This window comes from Serinus canaria, chromosome 4A (genome assembly GCF_022539315.1).
Source record: "Serinus canaria isolate serCan28SL12 chromosome 4A, serCan2020, whole genome shotgun sequence".
NCBI lineage: Eukaryota > Metazoa > Chordata > Aves > Passeriformes > Fringillidae > Serinus > Serinus canaria.
Window position 1 is genome coordinate 12,566,895 of NC_066318.1, and position 21,848 is coordinate 12,588,742.

The window sequence follows — 21,848 nt, forward strand, 5'->3', positions numbered from 1 at the left end:
TGAGAAAAATGGTTTTGCTGAGTATTTTATGTAAGTGCTGTCTGTACTTTGTGCTCACAGCCACAAGGTACATGGTGCTTTAGTGTGAGGGCAGTAATTTGTGTTGTTTTCCATCAGCCTGCTGGATTTCTGCAGTTCTGTTCTGGTAATCGAGAGTCTTAGAATTTGTACCCTAAAAAATAAGAGCTTGTTCAGATGGTGGTAACTCCTGCTACCTTCCTTAATGAACTGCTCCAATTCCTACAAAAAGCCAGCCATTACTTGTCTTCCTCAGATAAATTGACTTTAATATCCTGGAGAAGCCATTGATATAACTTTATTTCATTAAAATCCATGTGACTTAGTCTTATTCCTAATTAATGTAGGGATACCCACCATGCATCTGATTCTCTGTTAGAAGACAGTGGTTATTTACTGCCTTAAACTCAATTACAAGAATGTATTTCTTATGAACTTGTCATTTGTTTTACTCAGCCCAAGATCCTGTGTGTTCTGCAGCATTATTATTCCAGGTAAAAATGTATTTTTCCCTCATTTATGCATATATACTTAGATCCTCAGCTGGTGTGAAGTACTTGAGTTGTATGTAGCAGATTCAATGTAGCTATACCATTTTCACACTGCTGAAGGTGTGTTTTACTGAGAGCAGTGCCAGGCAGAGAATTGGAGTCTGCAGCTAGAGCTAATTATATCTCTGACACACTTTCCTTCAAAGGAAAATCAAATATTGGGGAAGTTATTTTGGGGAATGTATTGAAGCGTTAAGGATTAATCGAAATCTGTGGTTTGCTGGGTCAGTAATACAATGTGCATTTAAAATTGTTCTGGCAAATGGGTATTATCTGAGACTTGGCTACAGGAGCTTTGTGTTTTGTTCTCTTTACTAATACATCTGCAAAAAAACCCCACAGTTTTTGGGGGATGTAAAATTATAGTATGTAGATAAATTATTTAGGATTTTATTTGTGTGGAAACATTTCTGTGCATACCCTGCCCTAAGCCTTCCATCACTTCAGGCAATTTAATTTTTCAAGTGGAGATAAAAGTCCTGGTGCTAGGTGATGAGTATTTTTTTCCTCAAGTCATTCTCTTTATATTGAAAGGGAAAAGCTGCCCTTGACCTTTCTTAATCAAAATCCAGTAATCTTTTGGGGAGACATGAAACAGAATTGTCTCTGACAGCCAGTGAATCAAGATGTATCTGCAAGCTCAGGGCAAGGACGTTCCTGAGGAACTGCAGAAGTCCCTGAGCAGGCTTCTACAGTGCACCTGGAGAGCTGGGCCCTTCTGTCTGCTGCTGAGGTGGGGCAGAGTGTTTCTGGGGATGAAAGAGGCACAGCAGTTAAAAATCCTCTGCCCTTGCAAGTGCCATGTTAATTCTGTTATGGAACTGGGTGATTGATGGGAAAATGCAGCAGTGACAAACAGAGAAAGTGTATTTTTTCAAGCAAACCAAAACACTGCTTTTGCTGGAGAACTGGAGCTGTGGGTCTTGCTGGGCTGAGCAACCTCCACTGAAGAACAAAAGAGCTTAACAGGAGCAATAAAAGTAAAGTGCTCTTGTGAGCAGCGCTGTCTCTAGAGGGAAGAGATTGCAAGCCAAGCATCAGGAAATAAATGAGATGCCAGTGTTGACCCTATTTCTCAGGATGGCACCAGAACAGCTGGAAGAACAGCAGGATGCAGCCTCAGCAGGAATTGTTACCTGTGGTACATGGATGGAGAGCCTCCACTGGGGACTGCAGAGTAGCCTCTGTAAGCACTTGGCACAAAGCAGAGTCAATAAACAGAGCTCTGTTAATAAGCTAATGTACAGCAGTGATTAAGCAATGGAATTAAGATTTTGGTCCCTAAACAGCTGTACATCAGTCAGTCATAACTCATGGTGTTTTTTCAAGTGTATAGATGGTCAGAACCCTAAAATCAAACTTTTTGAAGGAAAGTCAAATACACACAATGTACTCAGCAGAAGCAATGGGAATCTAAAAAAGAAATGGAGGCGGCTGTGTTTGGGTATTCTTTGTAGCACTACAGGAATGTTTATGGCATGCTGTTTGCAAAGCAAAGATTTGGGTCTAATTTCAGGCATGCTGTGCACACTGGAGTAGATGGAAATGCTGTAGCTCCACACTGTGCTGTGCAACAGATTGGAATCCCCCCTTTGGCCTGTGCTTGCTGGGGGAAATAGGGTACATTTTGGATTAATGGGAGAGTTGTAAGTGTGTTTGTGTGCTGAGGCAGGCAGAGGCAGCTGAGAGTCCCAGCTATTGGTCAGATGTTACCTAATTAATCACCATTGCATGTTAATTATGTATTAGTGACTTGCTGCTGTGTTGTCTTGGTCAAGTAGAGTCCCCTGCTGGAAGGAGTGTTCCACAGCATGAAGGATGGGATGGTTCAATATCAGGGATGTTTCTGAATTCCTGGTGCTAGTGTGTATTTTCCCTGATAGGCAGCAATATCACCAGTGGCAAAAGGACCATAATGTCATGGCTGACACCCAGACTTGCAGGGCACTGTGCACAGCTCACATTTCATATACTTGGGAAGTGCCTGGTAGTTTCAGCTGAGTTCCTTTGTTGAATGTATAATTCTTTTTTTTTTTTTTTCCCTCCAGTGGTTACTTAGCATTCAAATGAGAAACGCTACATAAAGAATGAAATTGCCCTCCTGGTAACTAGGTTTTCCAGCACTTTACAGTTTTCTAGGCTATAGAACTTCTTGCTTTTCACATCAGAAACTCCCAACCAAGTTGACTCTGTGTCAAAACTTTTTATGTCTCTGCGTTTGACTTCCTAGCTAATGAAAATTACCTTCAGATCTGCATGGGTGGATCTTGACTCCAATATTCTTCTCTGCCTAAATGTACAGGTCTCCTTTTAAAGTCTGTGGGAGCTCTGCTTATGAAAGAAGATAGACTACCAATGTCAAGATCTACCACATAAAGCAGCAAAAAGAGCTTTTTGCCCTCTATCTGTACAACTTGTCTCAGTGCTGAGTAGCAGAAGAACATTTCTATCCAGCAGTGTGTGAAGGCACCAGCTATAATGGAGCTTTGACTAAGCAAGAGGAAATGGCAAAGTCTGAGATGTTTCTGTAGGTGCAGTTGGACAGAGAGGGATAGTAGAGAAGCAGGAGAGAAAGGAACAGTAAGATGCAATGAACAGTGAAATCAGATGTAAGTCATGATCTGGAAGATTAGGATCCAGCAAGAAAACAGAACAGAAATCTAAAGAGTACAAGTTTGGGAGTGGAAATGTTTATAACTCTGGTTTTAGTTTCTATAGACATTTAGGGGAACTTCTTTCTGCTCTAATTTTCTCCCATGTTTTAAGTTTAAAATCTATGAGCTTTGTAAAAATGTTGTGTTTTGCACAAGTTCTTTGAATTTATCTCTGAAGCACTTTTGAAAATCTGCTTTAGTATCTTGTGACTTTTGTCCCAAGTACATTCAATCTGTCATTATCCATGCATTCAAACACTTGGCCTTTTCTTTTGGTCCCAATGCCACAGCAGAATCAAGTCTGTACTTTCCAGTGTGCTGTTTGTGCTGGAGATTCCCTGTGTGCTGTGTGGCTGAGGAGCAGTTACCTGTAGGTTACAAACCCATCATGGTTTGTGCTCCATGGGCACCCTGCCCTGGATGTCTGTCTGGCAGGCCTTGGGGTTGGGCTCTGCTGGGGAAGGTGGGGACAAATGGCATCAGGGTGGTCATGCTGCAGTGCAGTGTTGGGCTGCAAGTGTGGCTGCACATCTCATGAACAAAGTCCTCCTTGTGCACCCTCTGTAGACATTGTAGGATCCACCTAGTATTGTCTGACTGCAGCCTTTTTCTTTTTTTTTTCTTTTTTTTTGTCAGGGAAGTGTTGATTTGATTAAATCAAACTGTCTTATGTAGAGATATTGCTTTGGTGACAGCTGTATTGAAAAGTTCTGCTTTGATAAGATCAAGGACCTTTGCTTTAATTTTATTTCAATTTTTATTATATTGCATGATTTTGACATAATTTAAAAGGGTATTCTAACAAATGAGAATGTAATTACTTTGTAAAGATAATAAAGCCAAAACAAAAAAATTTGATCTCTGAAGAAGGGTGTTCATCTGCATCAAAATGAAGCCACTCTGTTCACAAGTGTCAATTCAAGTTTCTGAACATGATTTTTTTGTAATTTTTGTCTTGTGGGAAAACTTTGAAGTTTTGGCAGCAAGAAAGTGACGGAAAATCCCAATTCATGTGTCTCCTTATGGTATTAAAATGCCAATTCTAATCTGGCTTCACAAATAATTACTCCCATTAGCAGAGTGCTGAGGCTGGAATTGGGCTTGGGCCATTTCTGTGTGCAGTGCTCTAGGCAGAGTGGGCCAGGAGCTGGACTGGATGTTCCTTGTGGTCCCTTCCAGCTCAGGCATTGTATGTTTCTTGTTCTTCTCTGAGGAATGAAGCAGCAGCTTTTTGTTCCAACTCCCATCTCACTGCCACCCAGCTCTCCTGCAGTGCCTCACAGCTCACTCCCTGCTGCTGTCAGACACTTCTCCTGCTTCTAGGAAAGCCAGGCTACACAGCCTCTGCACAGCCAAAAAATGCTTCCCCTGGCAAGAGATCTGTGGTGACTTTTAAGCAGGACTTTCCCCCCCCCCCCCCAACAAATTGCCTAATAAGAGGGCAAATATTAATCACATGTCTGGAAAAAGTTTGTTTTGATCTCTGTGTCTGCTATTCCAGCTTTAAAGAACAGGGCCTTTTCTGAAACATTTTCCTGGTAATAGAATTAGGACATAATTCCTAGAAGACAAATCTTGGCAGGTATGAAGTGTATAATACCTGTCCTTGACTGAACTTACAGCCTAGCCTAATACTTCCCACATTTTCCTGGTTTCAAAGTGAGTTTGATCTTGTGCTGAAGGAAATGATTCTCTTTACTTGAGCCCTCTTGAATATTTCACAGTAAGAAGGATGTGATCCATTACTTCAGGAGCCCTCATTATGTGCAGCTGTGGGATACTCATCTGTTTCCTTTATCTGCTCTGCTGGAAAACTTGGATACCTTGTTTTACTAAACAAAATCAAGATCAGGGATGTTAAAAATAGATTGATTTATTGAACTTGATGGAATAATAATTTTCTTGTCACCAGCTTTATCTTGTCTTTGCTGAAATAAGATTAGAAGAGATTAAAGCTATTTATTTTGGAGGTATAGCATTCTGGTCAGGGAAGCTGTGATGAATTTTTCTTTAAAAGGATCTTCATATTTTACGAATTTGCAAATTTTCATTTCTTTTGAGGCTTGTTTGTTTCTGTAACTGCTACTTCTGCCTGCAATTGCTCTTTTCCAAGAAAATACTTAGTGGAAACACCCAAATATCTTCTGTGTTTGTTCCATTTTGCTCAGTTAAAGCAACAATGTTCTTTCTGATATAAAGCAAATGAGATGTGAATTTTTCACTGCCTTAATGAGGGATGGTTTGTCTAAGGATTCTTCTGAGATTCATTTTGTGAAAGAAATAAGCACTAACCTTCATTTACCTTTAGCAAATTCAGTGAGGGCTGACCATGGCAGTAAGCCATGCACTTCAGTGCATTCCTAGTCAGTAAAACAGGGACATGTGATAGCTGAGGTTGTGTTTAAAGGGCTCTGATGAGTCTGGGCCACAAGTCTCTGGCACAGGTGTGCCAGTGCTAGTGCCACCAAAGAGCCAGGGGGTGAAGAGACCTGCCTGAGTGGGGGACTGAGTGTTGATCAGCAGGGTTTCATTTCTGCTAGGAGAAACTCTCTTGGTGCTCTGTGCTTTCAGGTCGGTTGTTCACTTTTGAGGAATGTGTAGGGCAAATGTGGCAAGGTTTTGGGAGCACAGGATGGAATTTCTGGGCTAGTTAGGCTTCATAAGGCTCCCACATCTCTCTTGAACCTCTCCCTTCAAACTTTCTCATAGTTTTTTGTTTAAAAGAAGAGCCAGGTCTGGATTTCTCAAAATTTCCTTTATCCTTGATTACAGATCGATAGTACTTCGCTTTTCCTGAAAGGTTTAAATGGATCACAAGACATTAAAGCTGAGAACTAGGAAATGCAAGCACACAATGTTCTACATAAACTCTCCCCCACAGACCCGGTGTAAACCTTCCCTCTGCCTGCAGAGAGTGCCCGGCCCCGCTGTGCATGGCATCTTCGGGATGCCAGCTGGGAGGGGCAGGATTCCCCTGGCTGTGCCCGGCTTTGTTCGGGCTTGGACGAGCTCTTCCATGCCATCCGCAGTGTGGGAGCGGCTCTGCTCTGTAATTCCAGAGCTTCTCGACTAGAGGTCAGTAACACATCAAAGAACAGCAGCCTGAAAACCAGAAACTCGAGGATTTGAGCTGCCACTAAACATTTCATTTTGCTTTTGAAATAAAGGCTTGTGATTTGGTTAATCAGCAGCAGCTCTAAGTCATACAGCTATGGGATAAGAGTAGTGGAGTGCTGCTATTCTCTATTTTTTAAATACTTTTTTGGTATTAGATGCATGTTGAAAGTAGTGCTTCCAAATTTTAAACAATAAGAAAAATTATCACCCTTTTATTATCACTTGGTAATATGTAGTCAGTTGGACATTTTGACGTGATATGTAGTTTTGAAAATAAATCTGATTTTCAGAAATTTATATTGCTAATTCTTTATATAGTCACTTTAGCTGCATTGGCATTTTCTCCTGACAGGGCTAGCTAATTAGCTGGGAAGAGAAAACCAGTGTCTGAAGCAGAGGTGGTTAAAAGTAGATTATAGATAGGCTCAGAGTCCTATTTGTTGTGTCTTTACAGCTTTGAATGTAGAATAGATCAGTCACTATTTAATAAAGGACAGGTTTAGGAATGCATAAAGGTAAAAGATTTGTTTGTTTGAATTTACTTTAAAAATAACCTTTATTGTTCTGTAATCATTCGATTCTGGGGTTTTTTTTCCCCTGCTGAACTGTTTATACTCACCAGTAGAGGAATTGGTCATCTGGACAATTAAAAGCAATTTATGGAGTATCTCTTTCTCATCCAGACACATTTCTTTAAAGGATGCCTTGAGCTGTGCTGCCATTTTAATAGCAAGCTGGTCAAATACATACTCTGAATTATTTCTTCATAAAAGCAGGCACAAAGGATTCTGTTGGTATTCTTTGAGCGCATCCTATCCTGAAAACACTCATTTCCTTTATCATGACTAGTGCCATTACTGAGTGGTTTTGCTGAGGCATTTAGTTCAGCTGTGTTCATGACTGTGATTAGTGCATTTGTCTCCAGCTAAAATGCTGATTCCTGTTTGAATACTGCACCCCTAGGAGATCTGCTCCAAGTCTTTATGAAGGAGACATCTCTGTTTCCAGCATTTTTGTGTCAGTTGGTTTTTTCCCTGCAGACAGAAACCTAGACCAAGGCATTTTGATAGTCTTGTTACTCAAGTCCTATTTCCTCCCCTCACACCACTTTTACACTTGCCTGATACATTATGATTTATGCTACAGTTGGTAAGAGTGGAACCAAATGTAGTATTCCAAAAAAGTATAGATAGGCTCATAGGGAACCTGTTGAATAGTGAGAATATAAATTCATGTTTGCATTAAAAACCTCCCAGTGTATCTTGAACTGAAAATTTAAGGAAATAAAACCAGGTGAGTGGAGTTCCTGTTGTGAACTGAAAACACAGGTACCTCTTGGGCTGGAGCAGCAAAATACACAAGTCTAAAAGTGGCTGGTTTTGTGAAATGATTATGCCTTGGAAATGTTATGTGCAGGACATGAATATAAGGGATGGTATTTATCTTTCTAAGGATGTTATTAACAATAGTTCCATTTCTAATCAGACTGCAAAGATGTGTCCTTTCCTTCATTTCTCTTCTCAGGCAGTCTTGGGGCTGCACAGCACCTTCACTGCTGTGGCCAGCTTGCACTTCCATGATCTCTGTGTCCTGGTCAGTAACCCTGACCCACTTGGTGCAACACCAGCACCTCCCTGTTTAGCACCAGCAAAGCAAAACGATCTTCACAGCCAGCAGTCACTGACTGGGGGCTGAATAGTTTAAGTGCTTTTAAAAGCCCAGGGCAGCCTTCTCTTCCGGTCTGGCATCTCTGTTTCTTGAGCTTGCACATTGGCAGAGTGCTCCCTCCAGCCTGCCAGCTCCAGAGTGAATGGTGACAGGCCATCATCATCATCTGTCATTCCACGGGGTTTAAAGTGGAACCCTGAGCTGTGGAGTACAAACCAGGACTCTCACACATTTGGTCATTGAATGAGTTGGGGAAATTAAATATATTGGAAACTCTGCTTACTTTAGCCTCTTCATAAAGTAAATCAAGTTCTCTGCTTGTGTGACTGCATGAAAGGCACTGGGATTGCAGATTTGCATTGTTTCACTCAAATGACAGAGGTAGATTTCTAGTTTAAGTGGTGTTCTTGTTTGGGCTTTTTCCTAGAAAATGTTCAGTGTTTCAGATCTCCCATTTGCAGTGCCAGACACTGTACAAACCATCGAGGGGGGAGGTTTGAGCTGTGCCTGATCCAGCTGCCAACAGCAGGGACAGTCCCACCTCTGAGCTGCTGTTCACAGCTGGATGGCTCTGCCCTTTTTTGGTTCATGTCTGATTCCCTGGAAACCTGTTCAGCTCGATAACCCACCAAAAACCACTTCTTTCTTCCCCTTCCTCCTGTTGCTTTAGCTCTCCAGTAAGTCAGAGTAGGAGCAGAGCTGGAGGAGGAAGGAGTGAGTGGCCTAAGTCAGAGTCCTGCCTTGCAGGACTTGGCACCTGTGTGGAAAGAGCAAAGCAATTGCCTGTCCTTTCCTGGTAACGTGTTTGAACTTTTCCAGGGGCTTTGCAGGGAGTGTGGTGGCTGTATGGAGGCAGCAGTGCAGTTGGGATGTGCTTTAGTATTTTGTTGCCAGGGTGAAGGTGGCAGCCTGGCCAGATTTCAGAAGGGGATGAGCACCAGGTGGGGACTGGATGACCTACTCATACAGTGATACTATCACTTTCCAAAGTGGGCAGTGTCAAGATCCAAAACCAGACTTTTTTGTCAGCTATAAAAGACCATTTAAACATTGCTGCTTTAGTATGTTACTGGTGGCTTGGACAACAACTGAAAAAAAATAATATTCCCATTGGAATATGTTGCTTTATCCTGTGTTGTTCTGAAGATTAGTTTTTGTACAGTATGGTTTTTACCATTATGGATCTATAGTTTAATCAGAAAATGATGTTGAACAATATTAGCAGACAACTAAGCCAATGTTTGCTTTAGGGTGAATGAGTTGTTCCAGCTCCAGGTGGAATCTGTAGGTTGGAACTTAGCAGATTTCTTCTCCTTCTCTCTGAAACTCTACAATCTGCTCTTACAATCCACTGTGTTGGACTAACAAAGAAGGGCCTTTAGCTCTGTGGTAGTACACTGTCTCAGAAAGCCCAGGTTTAGTCCTGTAATTGTCTCATCTCCATAGACTCATTTAGTTATTGTTTACAGCTTTGGAGAACAGGCTTATTGCCAATGTGAAAGCAAAGAGCAAAACTCTCTCTGTGACAATATTCATACATCTGGTATAATGATAAATATTTTATATTATTAATAATAAATAGCAGTTTTATAGAATTGGTTCCCTTTTATGGGCAATGGTAGGACAGCTGTCTAGCTTGTAGTTTTATAATTTGTCCTACAGGCAATTTTGTGCTTATGGCACATTGACTTCAATAGGGAATTCTGCTTAAAACCTGCTCACTCTGTTTCCATGAAAGCAGGTGTAGGCATTTGTGTTTCCACTGCCAGATCCCTGGGTGCCTCTATGGAGAGGCTTTAGAGGATCAGTGGGATTTCCAGGTGTGTTCTGCATGTGAAAGGTGAGCTTTCTAGGAACAATTACCATGATCCACAGTGTGAGAGAGCTGGAAAGTTACCTGCCCTCCCCTTAAGAATTTTTTAATCTCTTCAGAATACCTTGTGTCTTTGGCTTTAGGAACAGGATCACTGCTTGGATCAATGTTAATGAAATTGCAGCAACAACTCAAAACTTATCTAGAAAAGAAGCCACATTGTGCTGATACTCTGGAAGTACAAAGACCTCTGGTTTTGGTTTCCTGCTGTGTGCTGGCATACATGTCTAACCTCATCAGTGGTCCTTGTGTTTTAGTGGGACTTGCAGTAGGGAAGGGATCACTGTCCCTATCTGAAGGATGCCCTGATTCATCAGTGGTGGTCCCAGTCCCAGAGAGCAGCCACTGGCAGTGAGAAAGGCTGCTTGTATTTAGCAGAGCTCTCCAGGTCTTGAGAGCTGAGCTAAGCTCTGTCTGGCAGGTGAATCAGAAAGCTTGAAAGCAGTAAGGATCTGGAAGAGTTGCTGGCTTCCCCTAACAAGACCCTGACCAGTACGTTTGGTTTAATACTTCCAGCATTAATAGCAAAAATGCTGCCATTTACAGACTAGTTCTCAGACACAAACCAGAGACCAGGGATCCAGTAAAGAAAGTCTCAATGCCCAAGGCTATTGGGCCATTTTTTCACTCTTTCAAATAACCTTGCCTCTCATAAATCTGTTGCTCATTTAAAGCAAACTTTCTGCTTGCATCAGAAATTACTTCCAGCACTGGATATGAAGCATTCTGCAATATGTTTTAAAGTGAGGGCTGGATTCACTGCTTAAATAAAGAAAGCCAGTTTGCTTCAAACGGATCATTTATTGCTACCTTCATGCTGTATATTTATTGTGAGGATATTGTCACATTTCTTTCAGTTTTGAAAATGTAAGTTGGATTTTCTCTTTCAGGTTGCCATCTGGTATATTGCGAACAGTCTCAGAGAGTAAGAGGCCATCTGTTAATACTTTTTCAGGAAGCTTTTTATAGAGCAGTGAAGTGGCAAATCTCAAAAACACGTTGTAATGACTTACAAGATCTCGGGTATGTGTACAAGTAAAGGCTGATATTTTATTCCTATCAACAATATAGCTATCAAGCTGGGGAGGAAAGGAAGAGAAGAAAGAGAACTTGCACACAAATGCACATGCATTTTAATGGCTCTATTGCATATATTACTTTTTCTATTTTTACATAAAATGTAAAGTGAGTTTCTGAAGCTCTGATTCAATTTATGCTCATGTACTTTAGCAAGACTGATTGCCTCTTTGAGAAGCTGTTTCCTTCTTTAACCATTAACAGAGATTAAATTACCCAGGATTTTGCCTAATAATACTAAGAATGTGGCTTGTGTTCCCACAGCATGTGATTTTACATCTCTAGTTCTTGGTGCTCCCAAGATGCTGATATGTCTGTTGCAGGATTCTGCCACGTAGGAAAGCCTCCAATTCAGATCTGCCAACAACCTCTGGCCAATATTTGGTGAGTCTAAGGCAAAAGGTTATTTCCACATTCAGCTCTGCAAGTTCAACCCAAATTTGACATGCCCACTCAGTCACTGGTGGTGGCAGTGGAGGACATGACTGACAGAAGTGTTGCCTGAGTATTCTGGCTGTTGTAGGAGTAGGTACTGACATTATTGAGAGCCTCCCTGTGGGCTGTATATGTTGAGCCACTTTTTTCCACTCCCATGGACTTTCTCCATTGTTTTGTGGCACAGCAGAAGCAAATAGAGCTACATCATGTACCAGCCTTGCAGGGCTGAGGTTTATCTCAACTCTCTTCTGGCCTGTGGGAGAGGAGACATTGTTTGCAGGATCAGAGGCCTTGAAAGCACTGAGAAGCATCAAATGACTGATTGCTTTGTGGGCCTGACACGCAGGGAAAGAAAGGCAAATTCTGATTAGCTGGGCAGGTGACTAGAGTTTTGCTACCACAGAGCAAAACAGCATATATTCAATGCCCTTTTGAGGTGGTTTTTGGGTGCTCAAATGAATCCTTCCTGAATATTGTGTTCCACTTCCAGCTCTGAACCATCTGAAGTGTCCCAGTCAAGCACATTTTTCTGTATTCTAATACTATATTAATTTTCTGTGCCTTGAGTTCTGCAGTAACAATATTCTGTAGTGGTGTTCTTGGGCATCCCTCTGTGGAACAAGTCCTGCTTCAATTAAATATAATAGTAAGATTTTTTCTCTTCAGTGCTTCCAAATTTGATAGTGAGACATCAAAAGTATCATCCAGGTGTCACTGATAATAAATGTCAGTGCTGCTGCATGTCAAGGTCATAAAAACCTCTAGTGAGGGCTGTTCAGGCTGGCATTGTGCTTAAACACTGTCATCATTTAAACAAAACTAGGCAGCTCTAAAAGCAAAGGCAGCATGAATATCACCATAAAATTAAGCCCACTAGCCAGTGGTGAGAGAATCTGAAGCCTGTATGTTGGAAGAGTTCTAAAACTATGCAGGTTGGTTTTTCAGTGCTAAAACCCCTCAGAAATAGAGGAATAAGTGATCCCAGCTGTGCTCAATATAATGTGAGTCAATTGTGCATAATGGCATTGAGCAGTAGTCAGAGTACCTTCTAAAAGTTTTATTTATAAAAAAGAACTTTTCTTCCAAATTATTTTTAGAAATATTCTCTTTTATTGAATGAAGAGAAACTAATCTTTGTCTTTTCCTATATTTTTAGTGTAAAAGAAAGATAAAGCACAATAAAAATTGGGGGAGGGCTTTTTTGTTGTCCAAAGAGATCCTGTCTCAGCCACAATTTTTAGTTAAGAAGCATGCTTTTTCCCCCATCTAATACTCATACCATGTTGTTGAGTGATTATTAACCCCAGGAAACAGGCAGTCATAATTTTTTAACTATATTATCTGAGAATGCTATTAGAAAGGCTTTGAATCCAGGGAAGCATTCACAGAAATTAATTCTCTTGTCTTCATTTTTTCATCTCAAAAGAAGCCTAGGTGGTCCTGACTGGCAGCTGCCCTGGGCTTTAGCATCTTTGTTTCTTTGTTAAACAAGAGAAGCTGCCAAGAGGTCTCCTGAGATGTCAGGAAGTTAAGTGCTGGTGTGAAGATGTGCCCTGTGTCCTTCATCCATTCCATGTCTGTTAAGCCAGGTCAGCATACGGACAAAAGAGCTCGTGGCTGAAAATAATTCCCCAGAGGTGGGGGCTTACACAAGTCCCCTAAAAATTACCTGCCAACACCTCAGCACTGAGAATTATGGCTTATTGGGGCACTGTGGAACAGATTACTGCACTCTCTGCCCACGAGTGGATTGCATTAACAGTGCCTCTCTGATGAATTCTGAGATGCCCTAGAACATGGGGCACTGCATTTTGCCACCAGAACTGAGATGCCACATAAATATCTGTGTGCTACACCTGAGTTGTACTGGTGTGATCTGGAGCCCAGGCCTAGGAAGTGTCAAGAACAGAACTTTCCTGTGTTGTGGTTTGTTTTGTGTTGCTGTGCATCACATCTTGGAGCTTGTGTGGATTTACTGGGGTAATGAAATATGAAAGATTGACTCTAGTCCTGTTTAGGGTTAAGAGTCTGTAAATCCACTGTGCTTGCAGAGACCAGGAATAATTTAAACACTGCTCACATTCCTGCCTCCACAGTAGGGATGGGTATTTTGTTTTGAGGATTTTTTTCCTTATCTCAACTGCTGTACCATTTGGCTATCTGAAGCTTTTGCATGCTTCACAAACACCATCTGTTACAACCCAAGACACAAACACTGCAAGTGATTAGTAATATAAGGCAATGTTGCAGCTGTATGTGGGGTGGAAACCTGATAGAACCAGAACTTTCTTTGTAAGCCTGACATGCTGAATAGTGTGTTTGTGATTTGTCTAAGCTTTTGCATTTGTCAAATAAAGATTAACTTTCTGCTGCTGTGGGGACATGACAGAATAAAAAAAAATAAAACAAAACATTACCCTCTTGCCCAAAAATCCCCAACCAACAACAAAAAACCCCAACCCAAAACAAAATAGAAAGAAAGAAGAAAAAAAATAAACAAACAAAAAACCCCCCATAATAAAAGCAAAACAAAGCCACAAGTGTTCCATTTAGGAAATATTCTTGGAGTAGTCCCTCTAGGATGGAGGGAGTCCCTAGCAGGGAAATGTTTCCAACTGCCACATAATAATACTGAATTAGATGAATATTTTCTAGAATAGCCTATATATTCAATGCCCTTTTAAATTCATAAAACACCTAAAATATACATATATTAGGGACTATTCAGCTGTTCTGGCCATGAGCAGATTGCAATAAATACCAATACACTCCTTCTTGGATTGTCATTCAATGTTCATGGCACAGACTGGTTCTCAATCTCCAGTATTGGTTTTTCTCTTTGTTTTATCCTTTAGCCTTGATTGCAGTAACAGATGAAGAGCTGCTTTTGCTGGGGGATACCAGATTAGAGAGGGACACCCTGGGTGCTCATGGATGTACAGGAGAATGAACAGGAAAGGAGAGCAAGGCTTAAATTTGAGTGCCTGCAGAATAATTGTGTTACTGTGTGATAATCGAGGGCATGGTCCAGCTACAGAGACAGGAACTCTGAATTGGTGAGATGAGTCCCTTTTTAATATTGAATAAAAGAAACTGTTCCAATCAATAGTGGTGTGTTGTTGCTGACCTTCCTCTCTGTTATTAAGATATGCATGTGTCTTTGCCATCTCTAGGCATTTGGAAATATGAGGACAGAGTTAGATTCACTTTTATGTTTCCCCTTCTGTGCTCAGGTCCTTATCCTATTCTCATATCACATAGTGCTTGTTTTGAGAACAAAAAAGAGTTTAAGAGTTTTAATGCTAAAAAACTTTCATTTGTGTTAGACTAATAGGTCAAATTTGGAAGAAGGTAAGTCTATGGTTTTTGCTTATGCAAACTGTTTTCTCTATATAAGAAGCGAACTATTGTCCTTAAGCTTGTATTTTCAAAAAAATACAAGCTCTTGTCTTTGAGGAGAGGGCAAGAAGTAACGCCCTTAAACTGAAGCTGAAACTTCCAGCTTGATATGAAGGAAAAAACCAAACCCTCACTGATGGAAAGGACAGCGAAAAGGGGAGAGACTCACAGGGAAATTGTGATGTCTGCATCACTGGAGACCTTTAAGAGCAAATACCATATTTACAGTTCATCTCACCATGAATAGAAAGATGAACTAAATGGCCTTCTGGGGTGTCTTCCAGGACTATGATTTTGAAAGCTTGTGACCCATGAGGCCATTCCCAGTGCTGTGCTGTCTGCAAGGAAGGTCAGGATAATTGGCAGAGAGCAAGCCCTGAATGCAGAGATGCCCGGCTCAGGGTGCAGTCCTGAGCAGACTCCTGGGGGCTGCAGCAGGGGCAGGAAAAGCTTCGTGTCCCCCAGTGGGCCCTGGATACAGGGCTGGCTGAGCAGGGAGGTACTTCACTTAGCTAGTGGGGAAAGCTCAAGAATGAGCAAATCTTAATTCTGTTTCTCTGGAGTCATGGCAGCAAGCAAGCAGCAGTGTCAGAGCAGTGTGCACAGTGAAGTCTTGCCTGCATCGTGTTGTGCCTTGCTAAAATCCAGCAGGTGATACTCTGATGGAGGAACCCAAACTTATCGTGCCTTTCCCTCTGCATGGCTGCAGTCTGGAGTGTAGACTTGATGTGGTGGTTGGCTTGTGAAAAGATAAACCCACCTTTTCTTCTTTCCTGAGTAAGTCTTCAATTCCCCTGAGTGTGCTGTGGCTGGCTGGGCGTTTGCAGTTCCCCACCCAGGGGTCATCATGCTGGAGGAAGGCAATGAGACCTTCCCACCTTGTGAGCCAGGCATGTCCTTGGAAAAGGAAAGGTGCTGCCTTGCCACAGGAAGTGCTGATGCCAGTGCTGTGACCTGCCTTTTGTGGTGGGCTGGATTGCAATGCAGGGAGCTGGCATTTTCATAATAGAAAATCTAGACAGTCTATTCTGCTGGTTTGATAACTGATATTTAAATAACTGCAGCATATTCCAGAGCACTGAGCAGGCACGTGTTTATGCCCTGCCAGTTGCCCTTTGCTGTGTATTATGAAGTGTAAGACAGCAGGATTGTGAGTGGCTGTGATTTAAATGACTAAATTTACTCTAGATTAAATGTTTGCCTTTCATGTTTGATTTCTCATTAACTGAGAATTTACAAAGTCAAGTACACAGCCCTATTCTTATTTGTAAACTTGCAGCTTTCTATCTTAATGCCTAATAATAAGTTCTCCCCTCTGGTTGTTTAATGTATCACTTGTAATTCCGTTTTGACAAATCTCTCAGCAGTTCAGAAAACTCTTTGTTATAAGGAAATAAATATCCTGCTGACTCAATGGGAAAGAAATGCTTTTTGTCCTTTGAAAAATGTTGCAGCCCTGTAGATTGGTCAGTGTTACTTATCTGAATAGTGCTATTGTAGAGAGGAAAAGGATTCTTTATGGGCCAAAGAGCATTCGAGGGTACTGGAGTATGTAGGGCAAGGTTATCAAGGCTTTGCTTTGGTGATGTCTATTTCTGCTCTGAAAGATCATCTTACATGTGATATTTGTCTCTGTTAAATACATTGCCTTTATTATTGTAGTAGCTTTTCTTTTTTAATTACAAAATGCTGACAAGATGTTTTGCAGTGACATATTATAACTACATTAACCAGGTGCATTAGGATCTGTGTGTATGGCAATTGATGCTTTCTCTTTGTCACTTACATAATGAACCTTCTGCCTGCACAGAATAAAATATTTATCTGGAATGCAGGCTAAAGCAAATGCTGGAGACTGGAGGAGGAAAAAACAGGCTGCCTGCAGTGAATAATTGTTATAATCTCATTGTCCTTTGCAAAGTTGTTAATTAAGGCCTTTACTAAGCAGACTGTGCTTGCAGGAGTCCCACAGAAGTCAAGTTGTTGTGCTCTTGTGCATCTGTTAGCTCACAGTGGTTTGAATGTGCTAAATGCAAGGCTCCCCAAGTTTCATCCTCAGAGAGGCTGTGTGTTGGGGGGTGTCTCGTAACATTCTCCCCTCTCTCTCCCCTTCACTTCTTTCTTCAAAATAAGAAAGAAAATAGCACCTGAAGGAGGATGGTAAACTACTGTATAGAGCTCGGGCATCTCCATCATCAATATTGGCATGTAAGCCTGCCAGGCTTGTGGGGTTGTTGGTTTATTTGCAGGTGCTCTCTGGAGTTTTCTCTGCAAGGAGCAACTGGTATAAATTGTGTGTACTTTGCCTACTCTAGTTCCAAATTCTTTTTGTTATTTAGTATTTCTATTTCTATAGCAACTAGAAAATCCACTTAGGGATTTTGACCATTCCTGGTAGGCAGCAGTGTAAATAGTATAAGGAAACAATATTTTAGGTGAAGAGAGCTGAGCAAAAAATGATCTATTGTTGTCATATTTTCTGTAGGTATTAATGGAAAATTTTTGAAAACCAGAATGAATTGATTTTTAGATTGTTTCCTGTGTGAGGGGACAACATGGAAAGAAGAAAAGAAAGCAAAAAAAAGGCCTGATTTTAAAAAGCAGCAAATGGAGAAGTTTGGTGCCGAGGGCTGATTGGAGGCAAGAACTGACATCTTGAGAGCAGATGAGAGGAAATGGGATGTGTCAGTAAATTATGAACAGCCTTAAAACTCAAGGCAAGCAATTCATAAATAATAAAGAAGGGAGAGCTGAAGGAGGAAGGGGAAACCCAGCAAGATTTGAACTCAAAAAAAGGTATTTGCAACAAGATTTGGGAGGGAGTGGTACTGGGGAGCAGTCATTTTAGGAAGGCCAGAGAGAAGAACGTTGATGTGACAGGATTGACTGATTCCTGTGTAAGAACAGGGGGAAAAACCCCAGCATGATGCAGACAGAATCAGCAAAAGAAGATTGAGTAGGGAGGAACCTACAGGTGGAGAAGCAAGCAGAATTACTGTGGAGATTTCCTGGGCAGGGACAAACTGAATGTGGTAGTGCTGAATGTCAGGAGACACAGAGAAAAATAGGAAATGAGGTGAAGATGAGAACAATTCCTGAAGAGCTAAAAGCTGGCAGAAGCAAAGTAATTTCTACATCTCATGGGAAAAGAAAAGGAAGAAGGGAGAAGAAAAAGATATTCAGATGTATAAAAGTCTGGTGTCCTTTCTTTTTCTTGGTAGATAGTTGGCAAAATCCTGTATGGATAAAGAATAAATTGTGGAGGTGGATTTATTTTTATCAGAAAAGCAGACTTTGTTAGAGACGTGCCAGAGAAACTGATGGAGCAGGCAATTCTGGTCTCCACGATTCTACTGGAACTGCTTTCTTTTCTGAACTGAGCTGATGTGCTGTAAATGGAGGTGATCTGGGATGGAAGTTTGGGAAATGAGATCTTGTTAAGTGAGAAAGAGTGAGAGAGTTCTTATAAATGGAAAGGAAGGCAGTGAGGAGGAGGCTGAAAGCAAACAAAAGTTTTTCCTGTGTACTGGACACGTGAAGCAATTGAATTGTGAAAAAGCTGACAGTCATGAAGTGGGATAGAGGTGGAGAAAGCAGATAGTGCTAATAAAGGCATTGTAGAACAAGGGCTCTGCAGCAGGAGGGTCAAGCCAGACCTGCAGGTGTGAGACCAAGGAGATGGGTGACAATAAGCACAGACAGTTCCTTGGTACAGAAGTTGTCCTTGAATTAAGCTGAAGGAAAGCCAAGAGTCAGCGACAGAGGAAGGTGGATGATGAAGCTGGATTTAAGGTAGCCAACAGCAACTGTGAGGAGGAGAGATAGCAGGACTCCTTGTTTGCTAAAATTAAATATCTCTTTGCTGCTTAATAAACAATTGTTTTAAGTTAGAACACATATTTCATAGTTTTTGGCAGCGTTTGTAAAAGTAGGATTTAAAAAACCCAACAAATACGTATAATTGAAAATGAGCTCCCAGTTACTAACCTAGACAGCTGTTTGGTGTTTATTTGGTGAATACAGGGATAAACCTGGAGTCACACTGTCCATAGCTGGTGGAGTAACCCCAGTGGGGAGCAGGTGGCTGGAGCAGCCCCTCCAGGGAATCTGCAGGGCCCCTCCCGACCCTGCCCGGCTGCTGAGCAGGACCAGGGCGGCACCAGCACAGCCGGGGGGAGCTGCTGCTGACCCAGCCCTGCTGACCCAGCCCTGCTGACCCAGCAAGTTGGATTTTATCCCTCATTTCTCCTGTCTCTCTGAAGGAAATGAGTGCTTGGAAACCGAGCTTCCACCGGCAGAGGTTGCTGCTGTTCTCTTCACCTCCTCCTCTTCTCAAGCTGGTAACCTGTCATGTCAAGCGTTTAGCTGAAAGCAGTGGGAATTGTGAAGGTTTAATGTTTCCCAGACTGTAGTCTGCCACATTAACAAATCTTTCACTTTTCAGAAGATGATAGTGTCAATCACCGTGACAGCCTGAAAGACACCATTCATTGTTAATTAATTATTAGCTGTCAACTCAAAGACTTTGTTGAACTAAGAACATTCAGGCAGATTGTGGATTTCCTCTTTTTTAAACTTTATGTTTAAAGGACACTAAATACCCTTAATTATCAAAGTACGTTGAAATCCTTTCAAACCTCTTTCTTCTGCAGGTGACTGCTTCAGGTACAATATTAATTATAAATAGAATGAAGATTTTGTAGCTTCTTATTGCTGATTTATGTTTTCATAATGGGTGAACTAAAAAGAAATAACTTGCCTTTTTTTTTGCTTTGGTAACAGCCTGTGATCTCTGGGCTGCCTCTGAGTTTTGGTGTTTGGAGGAAACAAACAAAAGAAAAGGAACTGTTTTCTTGAGAGGGTCTGAGGGCTGTATGACCTACAGAGGGGACCACGACTTTTTGTCTGACTCCACCACAGAAATCCTTGGATTTGAGTTGTTGCAATATTTCAATTTCACTCTTTGGACCAAGAAATTGAGGATAGCTTTCTCACTGTGCAGGGGGGAATGAACTCTAATGGCTTTTTCCTATGCAGTGATCTGAGCATGCCCAGCCATCCCTGCAGAGCTGTGTGCTACAGGAGCCTGGCAGTGAGATGTGAGGATGTGAGGATGTGAGGATGCTCATGTGGACACTGCTCTGGCTGAGGGCCATGGGAGTGCCCAGCCCAGGAACTCAGCTGGGGCACGGAAGTGCTTCCAAAATGTACCTGCAAGTTTGAAAACACTGGCCAAGACTCTCTCCATTTGGGCCTGCCAAATGCAGAAGGATACAACAATACTTACCTACCTTACAGGAGTGCTCTGAGGCTTAATTAATGCGTAGGGTAAAATGCTTTGAGATCCTCAGGTCATAATGATACTTAGCACTTTATATCTTCAAAGCCCCATACCCAATGCGAAGGAACTAATCCCAAACTAATTAGGCAAAAGGCACTATAAAAGTGCCAAGTGTTGTTATTTGCCTTAAAGTATTATTATTTAATCACAAATTGCCTCAAAGTGAAGTGTGACTGTATGAGATTAGAGACATAGTAATTAAGGCCCTGATTTAATATTTTAAATTTATTCATCATACTTCAATACAGCTCTTGAATTTTTTTTCATTCTTTCCCAAACACCCAGCTCACATTTTAATTTTTATAAACACTGCATCCTCATCACTTAATAGGCTTTCCCTCTTCTCTCAGTTGTGTGCCCCTAGGATGTTGCAGTGCTGAGGGAAGATAGTTTGGTGAGCAAGGATTTGGCCAAGTTGGAGCACAGCAGACTGAGTGTGTGTGGGTATGAATTAAATATGACAAGAAGGAAATGTGTAAATAAAGTCTTTCTTGCATGCGTGGTAGATATATTTATGTATGTGCTGTGTAAGTTCTACAATGCAAAAACAGCTCTGAAAGCATCTGTCACCCCACATTACTTATTCTGCCTTTGAGATACAAGCTGCAGCAGCCCTTCTGAAATACAGCACTTCCCTGCATGTCAGGGAGCAGCTGTACTTAGACTGATTTGGGAAGCAATGACTTTGGGTAAAGAGTCTGGTGAGATTCACCCCTCTGTACAGAAGCTCAGGCACCACTTCCCTCATGGATAAACCTATTTAAACAATGGAAGGGATGGTGAAGACCTTGTGTACAGGATTACATTTCATCCACAGCATTATGGTGAGTTTAGGGAAACTCTCTTATTGGGTCCTGACTGCATTTGCTCTAGTGTCTAAGGCAATAGGTCTGTTTTTCAGGTGAAATAGACTTGGAGTTCCTAGGTACACGTGGATTGGATGCAGCACAGCCATACTGTGCCACTTTACAGACCTTGGTGGAAACAATCCTGCCTTCTAGTGCTGTGAGATTACAATTAACAGGGAGGCTGAACAAGGGAGTTTATGGGATAGGAAGGCTTCAGAGTGACAAGGGAGCAGTGTGGACACTTGGTACTGAGTGAGCCTTGTGATGGCACACAGCCATTATAGTAACAGATTGAAAACTCACTAGCAGCCACACAGACACCCACTCTACAGCCACCACACTGGAGACAAGACATGTCTGTAGCAGGAGAGGTGGGGGGAGGCAGGAATCCCTCAGCTCTGGACTGCAGTAACACTGGGCTTCCTGAGGAACCTCACTGCAACAGGTGGAATTTCTTCCAAAACAAAGTAATGCTCAGAATGACAGCAGCACCAACAAATGACAGCATTTTAATCCTTGTGTATGCATTTACATTTATAAGTTATAATTATTTAACACTTATCCAATCAAAGGAAGCTTTTGGAAGTTTGGGGTTCTTTTGTAGAGCAATGGTTTCTCATGAGCAATAGTAAAAGCTTAGAGAGGCAATTTTCTTAGAGCTGTGAAAACTCATTGTCTCTGCTCTCTTGCCTTCTCCCCAGAAACTTTCCCTTGCAACTTACAGAATTTTTTTCATTTCTTGAAAGCTTGTGAAGCCTACTTTTGGGGGAAAGCAGTTCTGTTCCCAACTGATCTTAGAAGAGATTGGAGACAGGAGGTGTTGACACTGGTCTGCATGCCATCAGTCAGGGAATTGCTTAGGTA